Below are 5,998 nucleotides of genomic sequence, written 5' to 3' on the forward strand. Positions count from 1 at the left end.
TGACGGAATGCCAGGCAAGTGGGCAATGTCTATGTGTTCCAGCAAACCCAAACACTTTGCACAGACCTTCTTAATTCCGTGAACAAATCCGGCGTGCAGAGACTTGTTAATTCCAGCGGAATTGAATCTAAGAATTCCGTGAACAAATTATGACGATGATACTATGTCAGTTAATATAAAATTGAATGAGAAATCTGGAATTAAATTACTTAGCAAATTCAGCAAAGAAAACGAAATTGCTTAGCAATTCGAACGAGAAAGAGGATTAAACTTACCTTGCACAGGTGACGACTGACAAAACCAAGACAGAGGCAGCGACGGCAGAGACTAAACAATTCGAACAAGACAAAATCAACTCAAAGAATGATTGCAATCTGCAGACGGATCGCCGGTGCACCGGAACAGAAGTTAACGCAGCAGTGGGTGTGACTATATCTTTTGCAATTCGTTAATTAGGGATCAAGTTTTCCCTTTGTATTTTTTTATTCTTTTAAAAAGTAAATCCTTTTTTCCTTTAAATTTATATCGGTGGAATTTTTTTAAAAAAGTACTTAACCGGTTATAAACCGGTTATATATAATTTAATTAAATTTTTTTATTATTTTATTATTATTGTGAATCGTTGATTTAATCTAACGGTTCACGTCCATTACGGCATCAATGTCGTAAATTTAATTACGGCATTATAGAATTTTCCTTATTATAGATATTAAAAAACAAAAAAAAACTAGTTTCCCATAAGGGTAAAACTACTTTGCAACAGGGGTTTGGTACCCCTTTTTTGTCTTTTTTAAGGTCAATTACAATGAAGTTCTACAATTTATTATAAAAATAAAAAACTAAAAACTTTTAAATTTTCACATATTAGTCCTACACCTACAATCTATATATATATATATATATATATATATAAAGTTGGGACTTGAGGAGGTGATGTGGCATCACCATTTTTTATCTTTGTATATTCTCTATTATCTAATAAATAGAGAAATTTTCTTTTAGATTTGGTTTTTCATCTTCTCATAATTAATTTGATTGTTATTACACAATAACAATTATGTAAAGGTTTTAATGAGGCACATTCTTTGTAATGAACATCCAAGGGAGAGTGTTATGAATTTATTAAAATAAATGTGGATGTTCATAACATATATCTCTTAGTCTCCCCACTATCTCCCATTAGCAACCTTTAGCTTCCCTATAACTCCCACTATCTCACAATGACCCATAATTTTTCATTAATTTCATGGAGTGATTATGTAACTATAAAAGAAAAGCTCATCTTTTTGTTTTGTACACACACAATTTGAATGAATAAAATCACTCTACTAATATATTCTTTCATTTTATTCTTTATATTGCGTTGCTTCTTTATTTGTATTGCTGGCTAATATTTTTTTTAATTTTTTTTATAAGGCTGCGTCATCTTAAAAAAAATCAATTCATATTTTTTATCAGTTTCATCAAGTGTAAAGTAAGAAAAAAGGATAATACTAAATTCTTTTTTTAAAGCCGCGTGAAACGCGGTTCTATTTTCTAGTATATATATAAAGCTGGAACTTGAGGAGGTGATGTGGCATCACCATTTCTCATCTTTGTATATTCTCTATTATCTAATAAATAGAGAAATTTTCTTTTAGATTTGGCTTTTCATCTTCTCATAATTAATTTGATTGTTATTACACAATAACAATTATGTAAAGATTTTAATGAGGCATATTTTTTGTAATGAACATCTAAGGGGGAGTGTTATGAATTTATTAAAATAAATGTAGATGTTCATAACATATATCTTTTAGTCTCTCCACAATCTCCTGTTAGCAACATTTAGCTTCCCTATAACTCCCACTATCTCACAATGAATTATGATTCATAATTTTTCATTAATTTCATGGAGTGATTATGTAACTATAAAAGGAGAGCTCATCTTTTTGTTTTGTACACAAACAATTGGAATGAATAAAATCACTCTATAATATATTCTCTCATTTTATTCTTTATCTTGCGTTGCTTCTTTATTTGTATTGCTGGCTAATAGCTTTTTTTTGTTTTTTATAAGGCGGCCTCATCTTAAAAAAAAATCAATTTATATTTTTTATCAGTTTCATCAAATATATGTAGAGAAGCCAATGCATATTATAAGGGGGAAATAACTCGATCAAACCCGATCCCACTCGATTCGATTCAAAAAAAGAATTCGAATCGGATTATTTACTCAACCTAACTGAATCGTTATCTAGATTTCATTAGACCAAAAGAAAAGTTGGGTGAAAAAAAACCTAATTCTAATTGATCCAACTCAATCTCACTCTATTCTTCTCTTCACACACAACACAACGACAACAGCAGTCCCACCACACAATCACAGACATGCAGCAGCAGCAGCTGGCAACACACGAAACACAGATCGAAGGCCGCTGACGGCACGACAGAAGGTAGATGCAAATACAGATGCAACTGGCAATCACTGACAATTGTGCGAAGCCATCGCGAGCCCGTGACTTGCCGACCAGATGTGTTGCACCGTGACTGCTGTTGCCACTCAAATCACCGATCACCACAACCACTTCTATAGGATTCTCCGCCTCGCCAAGTTCCTCCAAGCTCCAACCCACATTTTTTCTAGTGTGTACTTTTTATTGGTAGAAGTCCATTGAGCAAAACTTTAAAAAATAATTGTATGATTCCTCAAAAATTATGTTAATTATCCATATTTAGTGATTGTGGATGAAGTCAATGGGAAACAGAAGGCTTTTTATACAAAATAAGCTGCTAAAATGTTGAAGGATTTCTATAGGTACTGGTATAAATATAATTTGAACTTAATTTAATTATTCCGCGAGGTTGTGAGAAACATGGGAAACAAGAAAACTAGTTGCTGCCACCAGGCTTTGGACTTCTTTTGGGTGTTTTTGACACTTCAACGGTCTTGTTTTGGTTGTTTTTGGCTCACCAGTAGCTTGCTGCTGCTTCTCCAATTTTGCCTTTGTTTTTTTTCATATTTAATGTGAATTGACCTGACCCGATCTGATCTAATTTCACACCGATATTTTGATCCGGTCCAATCCAAACAGATTGGGTCAGATTTTAAATTCGGGTTGAGTTAGAATGACCTTTTTCTCAACCTGATCAACCTCAAATCTGATCGGATTGATATAAACCTTTTCAAATTCAATTTTATTCGCCTTTAACATAAATTGCTAGAATAAAAAAAAGTACATTTCACTAACAAATTAAAATAAAAAAGAAATTGGTCATGGCCATGGTATTGCTGTCCAACGCTGACCCATTAATCCAAAATGAATATAACATTAAAAAAATATTTTTGAATGGTCAACATGACACAATTATTTTATTGATCATAGTCATGTCAATTAAGAATGACAAATTTTTGTTGAATATAATTATCATCCATCCATGTGTAGGTATATAATTATCCAATATGAATATTGATATTTATAGGTAAACATGGATATTTAATTTTTATTATAAATCACTATGAATTTCATAATCTAAAAACTAATTAATGTGTTTTACATTAAAAAAATTCTTATTTTTTATTTAATTTCCTAAAATGATTAATATTAAAAGGTAATTAATTTTTTTCCTAATCTTATTTTTAATTAATTAAAAAAGATATTTTACATTAAAAAATATAGACAATCACTGGGCATCAACTACTTCTTCGCCTACAATGACATTATTAACTGAAAGGGGCCATGAAGGTTATCATTAGACGTGAAATTAAATGATCTACACAATGATAGTCTCAATGCCAGAAAATGGTGATATGTGGAGTTGCTCGCTCCTTCTAAAATAACTGCAACCACAACTACATCACAAAAACACAATGAGTTGCATTACACTACCACTTTTTTTCAATTTAGAGACCGCCAACTTGGTTGCTAAAGGTGATGAACCTTGAAAAGTCGTCTAATCATGAGGTCTTGCTATAGTTGTTTGCATTAGAAGGTGTATCTATTGACGACACATCCATTTATCCAGCAACATTGCCACCATTATATAGATCGGAGAATTTTGAATTTATATTATTTGTGTTTTTGTTCACTCACTTCTATTTCTTAGTGATGGTGTCGTCATTGTTGTCATCGACAGTGCAATAATTTTTAGCAATGTTATTTTGGATTCTTATTTGATTTACAAAACTTAAATACTAATTACAATATTCAATTTTAGTCTCATACACTTAAATATTAATAATATTTGAGTTCTTGGATGGATATCGGATAAATCAAATTCGAAAAATTTTGGATGGATATTATCTAATCTATTTGGATCAAATACTTAGGTATCCAACTTGAATGGATTGGTTTTCTCTTTTTAGCTGTCAAGTCAATTAATAACTATATTGGTTTTGGTTTTAAAACTCCTAATATGATAACCCATTTTTGACACAATTAATTATTTAATGAATTATACTAATTGACTTATATATTAATTGATAGACATGTGTTGAATTGCTATTTCTATAGTTGTCCATGTGCGATGTTAGCAAGAGAGAAAAAAGAATAGAAAATACTTATTTTTAGTTTATTTGTACTAAAGAAATATTTAAATTATTTTCAAATAGAGTAATTGTTTAGAATTTTTTTTTTAGCCTTCTCTCAGTTAAGTTAATGAAAGATCTTAATCGTATGGATGTGTGCTAATGACTATTTAAATTGTTGGGGTGGAGTAACAAATGTCAATTTATGTAAGTGTGCAATTAAATTTACTTCTTTTATTTTAGGACAAAAACTTAACCAAAAATACAAAACTCATTGCTAAAATAAACAAAAATGATTTTACAAATTCATAAACTAACACTTTATTATTATTAGTAATTTAAAATATTATTATTAGTATGTTAATTAAATATTATGTTACAAAAAAAAAAACATTAACTACATAGAATATCAAATTAAATTTATTTTCGTATTTTGTATATTTCATCTACTTGAGATATAAAATCTCTTGTTTGAAAAAGAAAAAAGTTATGGGGTTTGAACCCTACTCATATGGGTGGGAGGAAATTGGTTGCCGTGTTAAATTAAAAAATATCATATTTATATTATTATCAATTATGGTTAGTAAATAATATTCATAGTTTAACTATGTAATAAATTAGTTAATTTATTAATTAATAAGTAAATTTATTAATTTAAATAAATATTAATAAATGTAAGAATAAGTCATTTAATTTGAAACCTAGTTCAATAGAGTAAAAAAAAATATTGTGGACTTGTATGTCATAATTATAAAACTTTTGATTTTTCTTATTTTACATGAACAAAAGGGGCTTTTAATGTTAATGGCTCAATAATCACATCTAAGCCATTATACAACTTTTGCGTTAAATCCAACGGTGGATTTGAAAAAGACAAAAGAACGGGGTACCAAACCCCATGGGTATAGTAGCTGGACCCTTCCCATAAAGCAAATGAACCTTAATTTGAATAAACTTTCATTTTTAAGATCATAGAATATCATGATTTTCACATCATCATAATTGAGAGAAAACATACATTGATCCATAGCAATTTTTCTTGATCAAATCTCACTACTAAGAGTTAAAGATTAGCAAAATTGATTTATCTCTCTTGACCCTTTTAGAGTGACTCACTCTCTGATTAAGAGAAAATTAACGTGATATCCTTTTATATATTGGGTGGAGAGAGGACCAATTTTAATAAAACCTTAATTTCCACTTTCCATCAAAGTAGACAGTTAATTTTTTTTTTCAATTGGTCAAAAGGATTTCAACCAATAATTTATTGTATTATTACTAAGGTAGCGTTTACTTTTTGGATTGGAGTGAGAATCGTAGGATTATGAGTGTGGAGTGGGAGTGGGAGTATGTTGTTTACTTACACTAGAATGGAAGCATGGAATGGAAATCATAATCCAATTTATGTGTTTATTTTGTCTTGAATTGAGAGTAAATAGTTTTAAATTACAATTTTATCCTTATTTAAAGAATTATAGTTTTTAATTACAA

This window comes from Citrus clementina, unplaced genomic scaffold (genome assembly GCF_000493195.1).
Source record: "Citrus clementina cultivar Clemenules unplaced genomic scaffold, Citrus_clementina_v1.0 scaffold_4, whole genome shotgun sequence".
NCBI classification, from domain to species: domain Eukaryota; kingdom Viridiplantae; phylum Streptophyta; class Magnoliopsida; order Sapindales; family Rutaceae; genus Citrus; species Citrus x clementina.